This window comes from Strix uralensis, chromosome 4 (assembly GCF_047716275.1).
Source record: "Strix uralensis isolate ZFMK-TIS-50842 chromosome 4, bStrUra1, whole genome shotgun sequence".
In the NCBI taxonomy this organism is placed as follows: domain Eukaryota; kingdom Metazoa; phylum Chordata; class Aves; order Strigiformes; family Strigidae; genus Strix; species Strix uralensis.
In genome coordinates, this window is record NC_133975.1 from 117001057 (window position 1) to 117019930 (window position 18874).

Genomic DNA, 18874 nt, shown 5'->3' on the forward strand with positions numbered 1-18874 from the left:
TACTTCAGGCACTGGACACTGGCAAAGCCAGAAGCTTTTGACCTCTGGGAGGTGTCAGCCTTTCTTCCCTACATAAGCAGCATCAGTCTGGCCATCTGTGGGCTGGATGTGGCCCTCTGACTTTTACAGAAAGAGGCTTCATGGCTGGGATATCAGCTCAGAGCCTGATCCAGGAAGTGACATGCTACTTGGGCAGAGCAGCGTGGGGGCAGAGCACACAGGGTTGTGGCAAGGCAGCTGCTGGGATTGTCTGGGCTTGCCAGGAGAGGAACCCCTGCCCCCAGAGTGGCTGGGGTATGGGTCAGTGGTTGCTGCAGGCAGAGGATAGTTGGTATCTGCCTGGGGTGGGAAATGGTTGTAAAATAGGGAAAGGATTCCCAGGTCAGGGGATCTCACACAGGAGATGTGATTTCTGCCAACAGGACTCTGTAGCATCACCCTCAATTGTACTGTCCTCTCCCTTGATCGTGCAGAATGGGCCCATTTCATGGACAAAGCTGACTGCAAAAGGGGCATTGTGCGTACCCTGTCCCGTGAGTAGTGGGTATATCTGAGCTGTAAGAGGTTAAACTCTTCTGGACTCCCGTGGTTGGTCAGAAAACTCTTGCTGCCTTGGGCTTCATAGATCAAACATAAACACCATTTACATCTACGTAAAATTGGAACTGAACTTGAAATTTATGTTCAGTCCACTGCTGAACGTAGCTGCTGTTGAACTGCTCCATTAACTATAAAGCAAAGTTTAATCTCCTGTGTTTTACTTTCATGAAGTGCTCCTAAGCACTGGTAATGTTCCTTTTATTGCATTCCTTTAACTTTACAGGAAACTGAAAGCTTTGTCCTAAAAAAAAGGGGGAAGATTTTAGGATTAAAATACCCATGAAAGCAATGCAAAGATTCAGAAAAGAGAGAAGGAAGGATCAGCATAACCAGGGAGAATTAAGAGGAACAAGACTGGAGCAACTTGCTGCTTTATCTTGTCCTTTCCAAACATCCAGCATGGTCAAAGAACCCAATAAATAGATTACTTCAAGTACTTGTGGAAAAGAGTACAAGTGCAATCCAGAAGGCAATTACTTTTTTCAATCAGATAGAATTTTTCAGCTTATAACATGGAGTTAATTGCCTCTTTTTTTTTTTTTTCCCCCCTTCTTTTTCCTGTAATGGTCCTTTGCATAGGTTTAGTCATCCTTGAGGGCAGCTGCTCCATCTATACAGCAATTGCCAGATGATTACCTCTTTAATGTTTTCACTGAGTACTTTGCTGGTTAACCTCCTTAACTGGAGAGCTGCTTATTGATATTTATGTCTTGTCAGCATAGAGGTTCATTAAACATTGGTAAATGACATGTTTTCATATCTGCTGACACTAGAAATGCAATATGATCAATTGCAAATTGACTTCAGTGCAGCAATGGAGTGCATTTAACACACATCAGTGGATCATTCGTACAAGCAGAGCTGGAATTTTTATGGCTGTTTATGTCTCTCTAATATCCAAGTATAAATTCTCCCAAGTTGAGCAATTCTTAGTAAAACAAAATGCGAAACTCAGTCCAACAAGTGATCATGTATCCCAGGCCAGCTCTCAGCACAGGCAATTTTTGGATAGCAGGATGCTGAAGGTGGTGAAACAGTCCTGATATCGCATCAACTCTGCCAGAAGGCAAAGAGAGGTTGGGGCATCTCTTGCAGGTGTTTTCTCCCCTGCCTCGGGCTGCGCTGGGGCAGCTCTCCAAAGCTCTCCCTTGCTTACTGGCTCCTACCACCTCTCTTTCCCTACCTGGTCCTTCTCCATCAGGAGGGTAACACTGAGTCTTGCCTACAACCCAGGCTGGTCTGGAGAGGGCTTTGTGTATGTGTGAGTCACAGAAGCAGAGCTGATAGCCACCTCTGTGGCCAGGTCCTGCTGGGGGTAAACAACAGTGACTCAAGAGCTTCTAGTCTCTCAGATGTGCATGGGCTTTTACTGCTCTGCTGCTCGCTCTTCTGGTAAAGAAGCCGAGCAAACACTAAGTTGGCTCCAAATTGCTGCTTTCTGATATTTTCTTACTGCAGCAGCAATTCCTGAGGAAGCTGCAGTTGCTTTTAATGGTTCAAGCCCATTGTTAAACTGACAGTCAGCATTGGGGATGGGGATGCTGGGGTTGGAGGGCAAGGCTCTGAAACCTGTCCTGCTGCACGTGGGGATAGAGCATCCACTGCGATAGCACTGTCAGGCACTGGGGATCTTCTGCGGTGTGGCGGCTTGGGGTGGTGAACATCCGTGCCAGTGCTCTAATCTCCTTTCTAGGATGAGCTCTGACCCCATGCCAAAACCAGCACAACAGCAACCCTGTCCTTTCAGGGTGTCTCCTGCCCAAAGCCATGCATATGCATAGGAGTTTTGCTGGGTGTCCCTCACTGGAGTACAGGTTCCCCTTCTGGCCAAAATTTCTGAGATTGCTCTCTCCTTTTAACCAATGTGCTTGGGCTGGAGTAAGTCACCTTCACAGACACCTCTGAATCTCTGCACCCCTTTCTTCAGAAATATCTCTCAGTGGCAGGGGTAAAATTTTCAGCTCTACAGATCCAGGCAGATTATATGATATAGAATTGTCATCAGATCTAGAGCATACCTTTATCTTTAAAAAAATGGAAGGGAAAAAAAATCTTTTTGATCAAAGGTCTTCATTAAAAATCATCATCAGGTTTCAATTTAACAAAACACTGTAAAATAAAAGAAAGCCATGAATGCAAGCAGTAGCCCTGGGAACATCCAGTGCTGATTTACTATGCCAGGACATATCTCCTGTAGAGTTAGATTATTATTTTTCTTTACTGCTCTGTCACACATTGTTGCATGTCTGAGATTCCTCACCAGTAACTGAGAAAAAGTGGAGAGGATTTACTCGCATTAAGTCCATTATATTAGGTACTGGAGGAAAAAAAATAATGGCTTGTGCTGAAGCCTTTTTGGGAAGAAAGTAAGATCTTTGCATTGTTTTAATAGGGGTAGCTTTGGTAACTTAAAATCTATACATAAGTCGCAATCTTGACTTCATCTGAAGTATCCTGGCTCTTAGCTTATGCTTTTCTTCAGTTGCAATATTTGCAATGTGCTCTGGGCTTTATATTCTGTGTTAATTTTTTTTGTTTTGTGCTATGAAAATGAAATTAAACTTCAGATTGTCTCTTCTGCATAGAAAAGACATGAGCCTGCAATCTAATCTGTTTGGTTAGTGACCTTCCTGAATAAAACTGTCAGTGCTGTAGTCTTCCTGGTTATAGTTATTTTCACTGAATATCCAGAATCGTATTTGCTCATGCACAGCTGAAGTACTTACTGGTTGTGTCTGTTTGCTCTCTGTGGATCCAACCATGTGAAATAGCATTGTTTCAGCACCATGAATAACAATGCTAAATTAATATTATGGCTTTCTAACAAAATGGCTTTGATGTAAGATTCCAATATCCTTATTTTGTTACAGAGCCATAACACTAGTTTAGTGTTCTGTTATTCACAGTGCTGAGATGATATTGATGGACTTAGTTGGAGTACAGCAGTGGAGTTCATGCGGAGGTAGAGTCAGACAGATGAAGGCAAATTTCAATCCAAGTTTAAGGCTATAAGGTGGAGCAAATGGCAGAGCCAGTGATTTCAATCTTGGTTATCAACATGCTGATTGTCCCTGCACCTTTTTCCCAACTCCACCATTTTTTAGCACAATGCAAGGCCAGCTCCTGCCCCAGGGAAAGCCTCAGTGCTCTGGCAGCACAGGCTGCAAACTGTGTGTCTGAACAAGTCATGCTTTTAAAAAGAGAGGAAAAAAAGGTACCTGTTGGTCACAAAATTGGAATTTTTGTTTGAGGAAAACAATGATAGACTTGGAAAAGGTTAGAAAGGTGAAGAAAAAGGGGTTGTCTAGCGAGGTTTGAATGTCTAAGCAAAAAGTGTGGTGACTCCACTAAATTCTTGACAATTTAACCAGACTCTGCTTGTGCACACAAGAAGTATGAGCAACATTTGGAAGGAAAGAAGGAAGGAAGAACAACTGTCCTGTGTGTTTTCGGAGCACACATACATTCCTTCTAGCATTCACCAGGACGAATAGGATGTAAAAGTATGTACTGAGCCAGTAATAACCAAACAACTTGAGATCATGGACAGTTCTTACCATTTTCCCTTCCTTTCTTAAAATCAATTCAAAAGCAATTTTATTTCAAGAACAAAACTGCCTGAAAGATCAGGAAAATGGCTAAGTAGACAATTTATAGATAATTCTACCTCTGGATGATGATGCCCACTAACAACAAAATGCAAGAAAACAAGATCCCAGAGATCTTTATAATGATCTGTTAAAATCTGTCAGAGACCTGCTGGGGTCAGGCTTTCTCAGAGGCACTGCAGGCTCCCTTTCTGCTGTCTTTGGCTGTCCAAATAGCAGAGCCACTGGAGGCTGTAAGACAAGGAGGTGCCATTCCTCCGTCCTGCCTCTAGAGCCCGGGCAGAGCTGTGGTGCTTTGCAGACAGAGGAAACCGCCTCTGAGATCTTCTGCAGAAACCATCATGGTCCAGCTAAGGGGTGGGGATAGAGATCTGTCACTCCCTGGCTTGGTCTGCATGTTTGGATGCTGCTGCCCATCCCAGAGCTGCAGCTGGGCTGGGGGCAGAGCCACCGGCCCAGCCAGGGCCACAGGAGGACACGGAGCAGGAGCCATGGGAGGCTGTGGTGCTGCTCCACACAGCTCCTCTGGTTTTGACAGACAGGAGTGCAGGTTTCAAGATTACACACAGTTGCAAGGATGAGGAAGAAAATTGACCAGAACTACCAAAAGGACCAGTATTTCATTAAGGAGGATAGATTTATTGACTGTCTAGACTGAAGTTAGTTTTGTATTCACACTTTCAAACTTTTAATTAAGTTTAAAGTTTACACTCATAACGCCTAGCCATTCCCTGGTTAGTTTTATGAAAACATTAACCTTGACATTTTGACAACTTTTTTTCCTTTCATTGAATCTCTCATTTAAAGTTGCTTTCATTGTGTATGGTTTAGTCGTTCCCTTGGTCTGCTTACACAACCCAAGCCCTTTGAAGAGAGACAGCTCAGCATGCCCGGTGGCAGCTCCCAGCACGGTGTTTAATTCTCAGTTCAAGCCGAGCAGTGGAGCTCCACGTCTGTGGTACTGCACCAGCATTACACCAGGTTTTGCAGGCAGCAGTGTGAAATTTGCCTCCACGCTTGCACAACACACTTGTGAGAACAAAAATGCTGGTGCCTTCACAGCTTGCAGGGTCCAGGGATCAGCAGAGGATGCGGAGCCCTCCCTCGCCTCAGTGCCTAGGGCAAGCTGCTCCTGTTGTCCCTCCTGTCATCATGTACACACACGGGTCATGTACCTCCCAGTGCAGTCTGCCTCTCTGGAAGATGATCCAGCTCCTGCACAGGAGTCCCTAAGCAGTTCTCAGTAACTTCTGCCCTGTGCTGGGTCAAAGCTGTGCAGCATCCAAGGATGCTCTAACTGTTCCATGTGTTGACTTGGAACATCCAAGTTCAGCATCACTGTATCAGATAAATGCCCCAAATCAGCTAAGAACTTAATGCAAGACGTATTTAAATCCTTTCTGCTCCAGCTTTCTAAAGATATTTGGGCAGAAATGTATACAAGCTATGTAGGTTTACAGTGAGGCAGGTGGGTACTGTGAAAGTCATGCTGGAATCTTTCCATGGCTCACGCCACTTAAATACCTCTTGAAAGTCTGAGCTTTTAAGGTTTACTGATGTATTTCTTCTCAAGTGTTTTTCTCTGCAAAGCCGCCATGGTTATTAATTCATTGGAGTTCACGAGTTGCTGAGGCAGGTCGTTTGGGTGTCAACAGCAGCACTTTGATAGACAAGCAGATAGAAAGAGAAGTTGTAAACATGTTTCCAGGGAGATAGGGGAACACACTAATTCTTCAACTGTCTGAAGAAAGGAATAACCCTCACCTCTGCAGCCTTGCACAACTTGCCTTAAGACTGCATTATTTTGAGGAATTGCCATTCCAATCCCACTGACTGAATGTGAGAAGCTGGTCTTTCAATTTTGCTGGAAAAGGGGAAAATGAAGGGTCTTGGTGTTGTGTGAAAAAAACAGAAAAAGCTGTAAGACGGCATCATTCAGACCAAACTCCTGTGGGAAACTGGAAATGTTGCTGGTAGGAGCTGCCAGAGGACAGAAATGGCTTCAGAGAAGCTAAGAATAATGGTGACATTTGACAAAGTTAGGGCTACCTGAAAATGTGCGAGATTCTGCCTTCTGTAAGGCCGAGGGGAAAAGAAGGTTGGGACTGCATTTTTAGTATTGTTTGGGAATCCAGATCCCCAAGACCGGTGATATGAGCTCAAAGGAGCACTGGAGAGAGTGCGTGACCCTGTGTCACTGCCTCCCTCCTGGAGATGGTGACAACATGTTTATATCAGGAACATGGTCCCTGTTCCTGGCATGGAGAGAGGCAACTGGGACCTGAGGAACCAAACAACCACTTTTAAAAATCTTCGCTCCTGAATACCAAATACATCTCTCTCTTTGCATAAAGTGAGCATTTGAGGATTAACTGAGAAATAACAAGTATGGGATTTTAGTACTGGAATTAGGATTTAGAGAAATCTGATGAAGTAAGTAGTGTATAGGGCTTGAGATAAAATAGGCATGGCAATGAAATTGATAATAAGGGAAACACCCTTGGGAATCCCCAAATGGAAACCGTTATTGATTTCTTCTGACACTGAGAAAGAAAAAGCCAGGTCAACAGATTGACAAGAACTGTGTGAGGGGAAAAAAGTAAATTACAGTCAGGCAATAATCCCAGCTCAAAAGGAGTTCAGAAGAAAGAGAACTGTCTAAGCTTGATTGTTTATAACTGAACTTTACAAGCAAGGATGTTATTCCCTGAGGACACAACTATATTGATAATTCCAAAAATAAAATTTAAAAGGAAAATAAAAACATAACCCAGAAGAAAAGATTACACTAAGGTATCAATAAATTATTTGCTCTGCCATGCAAAAGAAGAAAAAGACTGCCCATAAGCATCTTGATTAATTCTGCAGCATCCTGAGGTAATGCTGTGTCAGAAATGCAAAACTTTTCTTTAGATGAAAATCTTTTTTTAATCACTCCAAAGATTGCTGGTACTGATTTACCACTACCTATTTATTTATTGTTTCTTAATAGTATAAAAATAAAATCTGTTTTCTCATACTAATTTCCTTTTCTCACTTCACCTATATTGGATTGCAAAGTTTGGCTCAGTAAACCATCTTTTCAACACATTTGACCCTCACTGATAAGAAAATTGATTCTGTTTTAAAGGACCCAGCCTGGCATTTAAGTCTCTGGTATCTGATTCCCATCTCTGACACAAACTTTATATATGATCTTGAATAGAGGGCTTAATTTTTTGTTTCTTTGTAAAAAATGACTTTTGGGAAGAACTTCATCCTCCTAATAACTGGAATCCTCCTTCTAGTTTCCAGGATGGATGTGGTTGTGGTAAGTTTACATCCAAAATCTTTATGTCGGTATCTCTATTAAATTAAATAGTTCTTTTCCTCTCCTTGTATTTAGTTCTTGGATACCTTATAGACTGCATTTCGCTCCTCTTTCAGTCTGTGTTTTACTGTGCAAGAAAAGTTTTACTAGTCATCCTTCATGAAAAAATACTTCTCTGATCACTTCCGTAAGCCTCTCCATGCCTCTGTTTTGATGTGAGCTCTTGCATGCAGTATCCAGATGGGATTTCTCTAATGTTTTGTATATGAAGTTCCAGTAAGAAATTGTGCAGGAACGCTTGTCCCCTCAAAAATAAAGGAATCTTTGAACCTGCTCATTCATAAAAATAAGTTGTACAGAGACTTGTGATATCCCAAGACCACGTCTGTCACTCTGTCCACCCCACAATGCACAAGGAAGGTGCAGCTAAAAAGTTGGTATTTTCTGGGGGAAAGCCTGTCTGAGTAAAATACAAAATTAAACAATATGGCAATGCAAAAAAAAAAAAAAAAGCGGGGAGGGAGTTGCTGTATAGCTATGTTTTAATAAGAATGTTAAGCAGGAAAATGCTTGAGACCGGTTTGTCGGTTGGACACGTGGCACCCTGACTGTGTTACTCTCCCTGGATCCCCAGCCCCTCTGCCCTTGTCCACCTGGCCATGTTGTGCCCTCTCGCAGCTGCTGGCTGCAAGAAGAGCACCCAGTAGAAGCAAAACCAGCCCAGTCTGGGGTCCCACAGGTGGCACCCTGGCAGTCACAGGGTAAGCACATGAAAGGAGGTTGCCGCTGCTAAAGAGGATCCAAGAGGGAGGTTCAGCTGGTGTAAAGTGCTGCCCTTCTGCAGGGCTGGGGGCAGCTGTACTGAGTTACGTCAGCTGTGTGACCCTGTAGTGTCATCAGGGGAAACCACAGGTGGTGCATTTAAATGCAACTAATGGAGCAGCATATAGTAGTGCTGGCCTAAAGCAAGCAAGGTTTTCTCTAGTCTCTGAGAGGCAGATATGGCCTACCTTACCCTTAATGGGATGTGGAGCTGGGATAAAGGGGAAACGTTAGGGACAGAAGTTGTCAAATAAGGGGTTTAGATATGGCTGATAGGATTTAACTGATGATGGCCTCTATTTACAAAATGCACCAGCAGTGGGTAATTGTGTGTGGTCTTCCCTCCTGCAAAATTGTTTTGTTAGAAGGTACTCTGTGGTGACTACTGCTTTTTATTAACTTTTTTCTAAAGTCTTTTTTGCACTTACAGTTCTTGAACTGATCTGTTTAGACTTTAAATCCCAAGTATTATGCCTCCAGATTGAAGCATTTTGTTGTGTCACTCCTTGTTTCTAGCACTGAGATCCCAGTCAAAAGGGAATCACCAATGAAGATTTGTCTGTGCAGCTAAGCAAACTGCTTGTGGAAAAAGCTCTAAACAAAACAGGTCAGTTATATGTAGTTTTGTTCTCTTGACTTAGGAAGTAAATTCTTTGTGAAATAATATGAGGTTACATTTTTTTGATTGCCTTTTTTAAGAGCTATTTGTGGAAAGTGCTGTCTAGAAGTAAGGTTTTTCTTAAAGTTGGCTAGAAACAACTGGATGAAAACACTCTTAAACTTAAAAAAAAATATAACATGAATGAGGTGAGGCTCTTGTCTTTGGTTTCCTCCTAACTTTAGAGGTACCCAAAGCTTCTGTTTTGGGGGGAAGATTTAAAGTGTAGTTCTGAACTGGTTGCTAAAAGTTATCTGTCTTTTAACATGCATCTGTGTATCCCATCTTTGCTAGAGCAATATTCTTTTGGTCTGTGTGTATATATCTAAGTAGTGGTCTCTCAGGGTAGCTTTAGTACTTTGCAGTATCATGTGCTAATAGTTTGCAAATGCCTGTGAATACCTCAATTTTTCACAGAAGCTTGTTGAGTTGGCATTTTGCTGTGTGGAGAGAAAGACTCAGGTGCACTCCAAGAGGCTTCTGCTCTGTGACTGTTGTTGCAGACTCAGTGGTATCTTTCCTTGATCTATATAATCATCTGATAAAAGCAATATTGAGAACATGTGTGGTTCAAGTTCATGCATTTCTTTATATAAAGAATTAATATCTTTTGTGTGTATGTGTGTTTGTCCAGTATGTCCCTTATTAGGGTCTGATCCAAAAGGTTCCCATGGGGTTAGGATCAGGCCTAGTGGTGTGTTAGGACAAACCATATTCTGACCCATCAGAGTTAATAGAATTAACCTGGGAAAGGTTTTACCCTGCTTTAAAGTCTCAAGTTTAAAAATGTTTGCTTCTAAGGGGGAGGGAACTTGAGTTGCCTGGTTTTTTAGGAGTGCTTTATTACTGGAAATATCACTCCTAATCAGATTGCTCTTCAGTACTTAGATGTATCTTTGTGCTAACATTAAATAAACTAAAAAGACCAGGAAACACAGAATAGTATTTTGCTTTCTGGACTATACTCTAGACAACATTCCTGGGTATCTGTACTCCCAAGTATCAGATGATACTAGCATACTGTATCACAGGAGAACCTGTCAGACCACAGCTAGAACAAAACAGTACTTTGTCCTTGAATAAGAAGATTACTCTCCTGTGGCAGTTGCTTATATAAATTATGTTGCTGGGTTCTCTTTTCATGACATCAGCTGTTTCTTCTACTAACAGAATAAAGGTCAGAATTCTAAATTGCTGTTGTGAATACAAACATTTCAACTTTATTTGTGTGACTTCCTCTTTGGCAGAAACCTCTCCTCACAAAGTCAAAATTAAGGCCAAAATCTCTCAGAAAAGAGCAGCTATCTAAAGTCTTGGCCCATTGTTCATCTCTCTGAGGCCAAGCAGTTCTTTGCTATTGAGTTATTTACTGAGGAGGAGAATCAGCTTTAATCATCAGAGGAGCATTAGAATCCAACGGGACTTTGAAGACATATTTAAAATGTTTACGTGTGTGTATGAGCATGTTCATTTCAAGCCGTTAGAGACTGATCTTTTCATTGCAACTTCAAATGAGGTTTACCCTCACTATTTTTTAACTTTCCAGACTGTAAGATGCTTGTCTTGGCTTTTTGTTCTGCCCTGAGTGCTTGGCCTTTTGTCTTGTGTTATGGGAATCAGAAGAGAGACCGTTCTCCATGGTACAAGATTCCCTTATGTGGACATGGTGTGTGTGATATTCGGGTTCTAATATCGGGGGGGGCGGGGGGGATTCCGGAATGCTACTGAGGCAATGCTCTCTCTGCTGAAGACTATGGTGTGGTAGTTGCAGTGTTTTTGGAATATTACCCTATTATGCTTGAGAAGCATTTAATAGCACTGTGCTGGATGTCTTGCTCATTAAATCTCTCTCATAGCTATTCCACTCCTGATGAAATCAGAGCTAAACTGCACTAATGCTTCCTCATAGCTATTAGCATTTCAAAAACTTTAACCAGTTCCTTCACCTCTCCTTAAGATTTTCAGAGTCTTCTTTTGTATTACTTCTCAGAATGAAGCACAATGAAAGATTTATTAAGCTTTCTGGGAAAACTCTGGAGACAGGATTTATTAATAGTGAAAATTCATTATTGATGCTATTGTTCTCAACTGAGAAGCAGTTCTATGCCTGCTTATATTTTATTTTAACTTTTTTAAAAGATAGCATAGATTGCAGCTGCTCACTATCAAAACTCTCCCTGGCTCCTGAGCTGACAGGAGACTGACTCCTCTGCATTCAGGCTTAAAAGCTGAACCTCCTGACCTGGGCCTATAAACTCAGCTCTGCTTGTATCAACTAAGGCAAAACAATTTCTTGTTTGTGTTGTGTTATCTTCACATGTTTCTCCCAAGTCTACTGATTGTCCAAAACTGACTTATCTGTTGATGGCTAGCGTCTTTGTACCAATGCTTCACAAAAGTATTTTCATTCCCTCTGTCCTGGTGCAGCAGTCCATGATCCTACACCTCCATGAGTCTGTGATATGACTGAGATTGGGAATATTATGATTATGCTGGGGTGGAAATAGATGAGGTTTGTTATTGCTGGGATGGTGAGCAGAGCTGCACTTACAATAAAACTTCTAGGATCCCTTTCAGAGTTTTTTTTCTGAACTGCTAACCTTAATTTCACACTCTTAACATGCACCTGAAGCACTGTGGCTAAAGGGATGGTTTTAGAGATGAAGTGATGCAAATCCAACCCTTCCTGATGGTCAGAAACTCTAACTGACATCTTAAAGTGACTTTCTCTGGACTGTGGGGCTCAGGGTTTACCGTGATGTGGTAGGGGTTAAGACTTTCATGTGTAACATCCTCTGTGTAAAAGAACAATGCAGTCCTCAAACATATTGATGTTAAATTCTTTTATTTTACCATCAGTTATCCTATGTATATGATAGTATTTCAATACAAATTGCTGAATTATATTTAAATACAATAAGTAAATCCCATATAATACTTAATGTTCTGAATTCAAAGCATTTTAAATCAGTGTTCCTAAAACACCTGACTCCCAGTGTTTAATCAGCAGTGTGATCTGAGCAGGCGGCCTGTTCCTATGCTCTGCAAAGGGATGAGGGAGTGAGGATAGACCTGATCCTCATGAAATCCGCCTGTATTTTCTGGAAGAGAAAAAAGCAGCACAATGTATAATAATATTACAACAGGGTCATAAATCAAACCCTGGTCTTCCTTTCTGCCCTTCCCCCCAAATAACATCAGTTGTCTTGTTGTTCCTAAATTACCTAACTTCAAATATATCTGAGATCCATAGGGTTAGTTGGAACCCAGAGGTCTCCATGCACCCCTCTGCTTTGGTGTGGGGATAAGGCACCCTTTAGGAATTACCACTGAAACTGGCGAAGACCAAAGCCTTTCTCTCATGAATGTCCAGATCTGTTCTGGCCTCTTTTCTCACTTTATCTATATTTAGTTGGAATTTTAGAGAATATACGGCTTTGCAGCTATGGTAATCATCCTGGAGTAACTTCTGAACCTTGCCATGAAATTTTGCTGCTCCTTACTGAGGAACAGCTCTTTCCAAACTGCTGCAGTAAGTCTCCCCTGGGCAAATAAATATCTCTAAAAATGTTTTCATGCTGAGTATGTGCAAAACTACAAAGAGTTAAGTTAAATTCATAGCGACAAGAAATTCCCTGCCTTTGTTATGCTCTTCACAGCACTGCTAGGCTTGGCTCATTGGCAAGTCTAATTGGCGCTCTGAGCCCAGGGAGGTCCATCCACCCACGGTGGGAGGCTTTAGCCAGCCAGAGCATTCAGGGAGCCAGCGCTGCATAGCTGCTATCTCTGCTTGTTGAGTTGACATGAGACAAGTTATTACCATATAAATGAGATAAGTTCTTAGATAATTGCAGACTGAAAGTAAAACTGAACTGGTCTGCTTGTGGCTGGAAATTTTAAGTTGTACCTCTCTATCTTAATTTTTTTTTTAAGTCTGTGTACTTTTTTCCTTCCACCAATTAGCTTACTCAATAAATGATATAAAGAGCCCTGATGTTTTCTATCAGGCTACCAGTTGTGAATTGAATTTTTTAGACCTGGAACTTTCTTGATGTCTTTCATGTCTTCAATGCTGGTTGTTATGAAACCTGTATACAGAGGTAATAAAATTGCTTTGAGGAAAACATGAATGTCAGTCACTTCAACCAAAATAATCAGGTGCAGTCGCTTAATTCCATTTTCTTTAGAAAAAGTCGAAGAAAATATCTTTTGGCTGATTCCTTCATTGTCTCTGCATGGTCTGGCCATGCCAGAAGGTGGGTGGCTGAATTTAGAAGAAGGCACTTTTCCTCTATGTTGGAACCTTTATTGTCTGTTTCCAGGCATCTGACTGCAGTGTGGAGTGTAAGTAATTGAGGAAGAAGTGATAGTCATCTTCATTAATATCTGTGTTCATCTTTCCCTCCTCTGTAGGGCATAAAGCCCCAAGCAAAGGAGGAAATACTTTCATGCATCTCACCAAGGCACAGTGGAATCTTAAGGATCATTTTTAGTAGCTAAAAATAGTGGTTTTTTTTCAACTGGCAGTCATCAAACAGCCTGTCCTTAGAGTAAAGAAACATCTGGTGAGACAGCCAAGTGATAAGCATGGAATCTCTTATTTGTCATGGGGATCAAATTCACAGGTCAAGGTCAGGTCTCGCACACTAAACTTGGATGAAATTCAGTCTTTCAGAGAAGGCTAGGATGATCACTGTGTGCTTATACCCAGGAAAAGATTCCTGCAGCAGGGCATAGGGCTTGTGCTGGATGAATTGTGGGAGGCTCAACTTCTGAGCCTGCAGCAAGAGAATTGCTGAGGGGCTCATTTGCCTTTTTGTGACTTGGCAGAACAACTAGAGGAATGCCAAGCCCAAGGAAAAAAGATAATGCTACAGTTTGGTCACCAAAGATACCTACAGTATTACAAACTTTAATATAAATAGATCTTTAAACTCAAAGAAGATCTTTTTTGAAAGACAAGTCAGATGTTTCAAAGAAAATTGGCTACATGTGAAGCATAAGGAATGTGTTCCTTTGGAACAGAGTGAGGCTTAAAACACATAGCTCTCCCAGCATGTGAGTCATCCTATAGATGCAATGATGTCCAGAGGATACTGAAACATAGACAGAGAGGACATCGGATGGCATGAGGAAAAAAATCAAACAACAGAGGCAGAGTGAAAGAATAATGAACGGTAAGATTAATATTTCAGCAGTCTATTTAAAACCATGTTATTACAGTGCTTGAGGCATTAAATTTTCTGGGCTGACTAGTGTGGGAAATCAGTTTATTTTAAACATTGTGCAGTCTTGGAGAACTTGCAGAAGTTTTCAACCAAGCTAATGCATTATACATCTGAATTGGACAGAAAAAAGTATAAATCCTACATATAATACAAATTGATGAAGGAGTAGAAACGCTTGGAGTTTAAAAATAAAATATGAAGAGCATCCAAGGAGATTAAATCATGAAAAGAAAGAACAGTGAAGACAAAGGAAACTTCACAAATAAAAACAACTGTGGATTTCATCACAAGATTACTCAAGGATATTTAGGATGCACTTTTCCCACTGGTTAAAATTAATCCACAAGGTAAAAGCTAAATCATCGACTTGCAGGAAGCCAGAAACAGAGTCAGTGGCTTGGTAATTCTAGTCCATGATGTTATCGATGAACAGCGAGGTATTTATACTGGAGTGTGAATGCTAATACCCTCTGCACAGGATTGCCTTCTGAGGAAGAAAATAGGCTTCAGGAGATATGAGCTACAGTCTGCCCCACATCCCAGCAGAAACAGCTTTACCATCTTCCCCGTTCCTGATGTGAGAGAACACAGGAATGGCAGTTATTAAAATGAATGCTGACCTGCCGCCTTAAAAAGCATATTTATACTACAACGAGGGCTGGAGCAGAGATCTGATGTATTCATTAAACATGGGAGAAAGATAGTGTTAGAAACAGCCTTTTGCTGTTGGTTCAAACTGGTTCTTAGTGCTGAAGAAAAAGGAGTTTTTCTCCATCTTTAACACTTGGTATCAGGGAACAGTATGATTTCACTTTTGTAGGCTCCTTTAAATGTTGTGTGAGTGTGTGTAGTGCTTTGGGGTTTATTGTGTGACTCCACAACAGAAAACTTTGGGCTCTAATTTCTTCATTCCTTCCCTTTTCCCTCCCTCCTCATTCCCTACCCTGCCAAGAAAAGGAAGAAAACAACCTTTTCTCTTCCAGTTAAACAAAAAAGCATCCCCAAAGGCACAGACAAAAAGCAACCCAACAGATAAAACCTAAGTGCATGCTATATGTAGTGTTTCATAGGAAAAAACTTTTGCCTTGTAAGAATTTAACTTATTTGCAATGTTTATAATAGAGGCTTGAGTGTCAGTCATCACAGCTGGAAAGAAGTGGTGGAAAAAAAAATCCATATTATTGAAGACGGTGAATGTGTCTGTTAAGGAATCTTTCAGTGTAGCAGAGTATGTGTGCTGTAAGACTTTAGGTAACTATATTTTAATGCCTTCACAGTGTAAATAATAGAATGAATTCTGTATGAGTCATGGCCTTGAGGTCTCTGAATGTCTTCCTTCCAACCTCCTTGTTGGCCTCTCTGTATCATGAAAGAGGATGTGGAGGGGAAAGAAGCAAGAGAATAAAAATGTTAGCCATGACCCAAAGCATTGGTGGCTATCTGTAAGCACCAAGTTCAGCCAGGAAGGATTAACCAGCCTCTGCTTATAGGAATGCCTATTGTCCTCCTAGCACCTGTGGCAGATGTTTTCTCCAGAAGTGCAGTGCTGGTGCCTGGAGCCCTGCCTCAGCTCCAGTCTGCATGGGAGCACTGTAGTGACAGCATGCAGGGCTCCTGATGGATCTCCCTCATAAAGACAGCTGCTGCCTTTACTTTGCAAGTTCCCATACTGCTGAGAGGTGGTGCAGGCAGCCAAAACCTGAGCCTTCCTGGGTCAGCCCTGAATCGGAGTAGCTGTTGCCTCGGCTCTATGTGTATGGGCAAGCTTTCTTAAGCAGAGCAGGAAACAAAGTCATAGTCTCAGTTGTGATGTGCTATAATGAGGTGTCTTCAGGTTTTCCAATTGCCGTGTCTGTGTGTCTGCTGGCCAGATGGCCCATTTGAAACAGTCTCATCTGAGTTATACCTCCTTACTGTCAGCATTTGCTTTCTCTCTGAACTTCTTAAATACAGCCCTAGAGTCATATCCAGCCTTTAACTTCTGAACACAGTATAGTTACTCTTCACCTTGCAGTTAATTCTCTGACACAGGATTTTTTCAGGGTGTGAATAATTTTTGAGTCTGTCTTCAAAGCTCTTCTAATTTTTTTTTCTTAATTTCTAATTTTTTTTTCTTTATCGGGGAACTTTGTTTCACAAATTTGTTAAGAACTGATTGCAGAACAAAACATTAGCAGTCATAACCACTGTGCTACTAAAGTCTCTGTAGCCTAATTAAAAGCAAGCTTGAACTGGAGTCTGTTTGGGTTGAACACCCTGTATAATCTCATAGCAAAACAACTGCTTCATTAATGAATGACCAGAGTGTCACTCTGAACAGGACTTGTTTCAGTGCCACAGTGGATCAGGTTGTCCCGTGTTTGATCCATCCACATAAAACCAACACAGGGTTTGTAATCATGATGAGTTGGTATGTGAATGGGACTGCTCTCCTCCCTGAACCCCAGGGTCAGGCTGGACCATGAGGGAGCTCCTTCCCTCCCAACATACCTGAGTCTCCTCTCAAAAGGAACTGTGGTGATCCCAAGAAGAGGTGATCACACCATCTCTCCTCCTGACTTATAGGTAGGACATGGCAAAGGCATGCATCTGGAGACCAGGCCTGTAGGATAAACCCATCTCATGCTGAAGCTATGAGTTAAGGTCAATCATCTATCTTCTCTGTGTGCTTAATGTCTTTTGTTAGAATAGAGCATCAAGGTGCATTAGTATTTAGATTACACCAGTACTAATTCTGGAAGTTGCATGCTTTAAAGGTATTTAAGAGGGCTGCAATATTCATAAATCTCCCTTTCTTGACTTTAGCCATCTTTTCATCTAACTTGTGCACTTTGGTGCAATGATCCAAAGACTTGGGACAATGTGTATGTCTGGAACAGAGCAGTGTGTGGCTTTGCAACCTGGATTATGACAGCAGGGAAACTGGAGTGTGAGAGGTCAAGTAAAATCTTGGCATTTACAACGAAATCTACATTGCAATTTAAATTGAGCCAGAAATCCCCTTTTGCAACCTCTATTCCCACCTGAAGAGCTCCAGGCCTAAAAATGGCAGAGAGGAGACTGTCAGTGTGGGGTTGCATCATGACTTTAATAATAAAAATATACCCAGGGTGATTGTGAATATTTCTGAAAATGCCTGACATATACTGTCTTAAATGCCTGTTTACCCCTTGGGCAAGTTGGGATTTCTCCTATGGTAGGTCATTGGGCTGAATATCCAGGGGCCTGGGTTAAAGCTTAAAGGGGAAAGAAGTGGAACAGTGAAAATGCTCAAATAGGTTTGCTGGGTGGAATGTTGTTGCTTATACACATAAGGGTAGTAAGGTTTTACATAGCTAGTAATAGATGGTCTGTCTCAAACTGCTTATCAATGTCCTTTCTGTCTATGTACACAAGTGCCCATGGTTTTAGAGTGTGGGATGATCTGGGATCAGGAACCTACTATGTGTGGTTTATTGTGCAACACTGAGTACTTTGTGCACTATCTATGTTCACATCAGTGTTTCAGGGCAGGAAATCATCCAGGATATTTTTTTCCCTTGTCTACAAACTTCTTTGCCACACAGTATTGATAATTTAAAAAAGGAGATTTGAGTGGAACTTGTGATAAAGCAGCAAATGTTTTGTCAGAGGTTGCAGGGCTAGACTGTTCCAAGTCCTAAACATAATCTATAGCAGGGAACAAACACATACCACTTATGCTTATAGTAGGATTAAATCTAAAACAAATGCACTGAAATGAAAGAACATAAAAGTAATGAAAAGGTTTTCATTCCCAAAATTCTCCAAATATATTTGATGTTTATATTGTGATGCTGTTTTTTGAAAAATAAGAATAAGCTTATTAATATTTGGATCATGAAAAAATACTTAAAAAGTACTAGGCAACTATAACTTTATGTATCAATAAATACTTAGGCTTTTAAGAGACCTTGAGAGTTATTGTTGGCTATGAAAACACTAGTTGCTGTCCAGAAGAACAATATTGGAAACACTGATTCAGTAAAATGTGCAACATAAACCCCTCAGAGTAATAAACAACATAATAAAAACTGTCAGTGTCGTAATTGTTTAAAAGGTGTCTGCAAACCTCAAGCTGAGACCATATAGTTAGAATAATGACTGACAATGTAAGAAATTTATGCTGGGTTATCTCCTTGCCTGTGGATTTTTCTATGGGACCTGTGATCTGTCTCTGCGTAGCTTGGCTCCCTAAATGCTGGCTCAGATGTCCAGCTGAACTGCTGCTTCCTGAGGTTACCATCAGTCAACCAAGTGTGTTCGTGCTTTTTACTTCACACTTGCAAGAGGTTAAATGTATCAGCTTCAATTAAAAAGATCAGGCTTTATGTATCTTTTATTTTGCATGTGTGACAGGTGATAACAGTACATGCAGCTTCACTGGAAAATGGGACCTTGCCAAGTAATGGTAACTTGACTGTGTCCCAAAATGGGGACAATATTCCTTTCCCACTTTGTAATGCAGAGCACTCGTGTTCTGTGATGGGAGCCATATTACACCAGACACAAGTGTTTTTGGGTGGTTATGGATAAAGGTTTATTTTCCTATTGAAGTAGTACTTAGTCATGCGAAATATTTTCTAGCTTGAGTTCAGCTTGTTATTAGTCACCTCTCCACGCAGTTCAC

General features: G+C 41.3%; 1 protein-coding gene across 4 annotated transcripts in view; it reads left to right on the forward strand.

Moving 5' to 3' along the window:
* Window positions 1-18874, forward strand: part of TUNAR (transmembrane neural differentiation associated intracellular calcium regulator) — a 166098-nt gene that overhangs the window by 15736 nt on the left and 131488 nt on the right. For 2 of the 4 annotated variants that reach the window (XM_074868719.1, XM_074868716.1), the window contains exon 2: window positions 8857-8947. The exons of 1 other annotated variant lie outside the window; for it this stretch is intronic. The gene's annotated coding sequence lies outside the window, so the exon portion shown is untranslated. Of the gene's footprint in view, window positions 1-8856; window positions 8948-14039; window positions 14176-18874 lie in introns of those variants that run through there. One more of the 4 variants, XM_074868718.1, reaches the window with a different exon arrangement.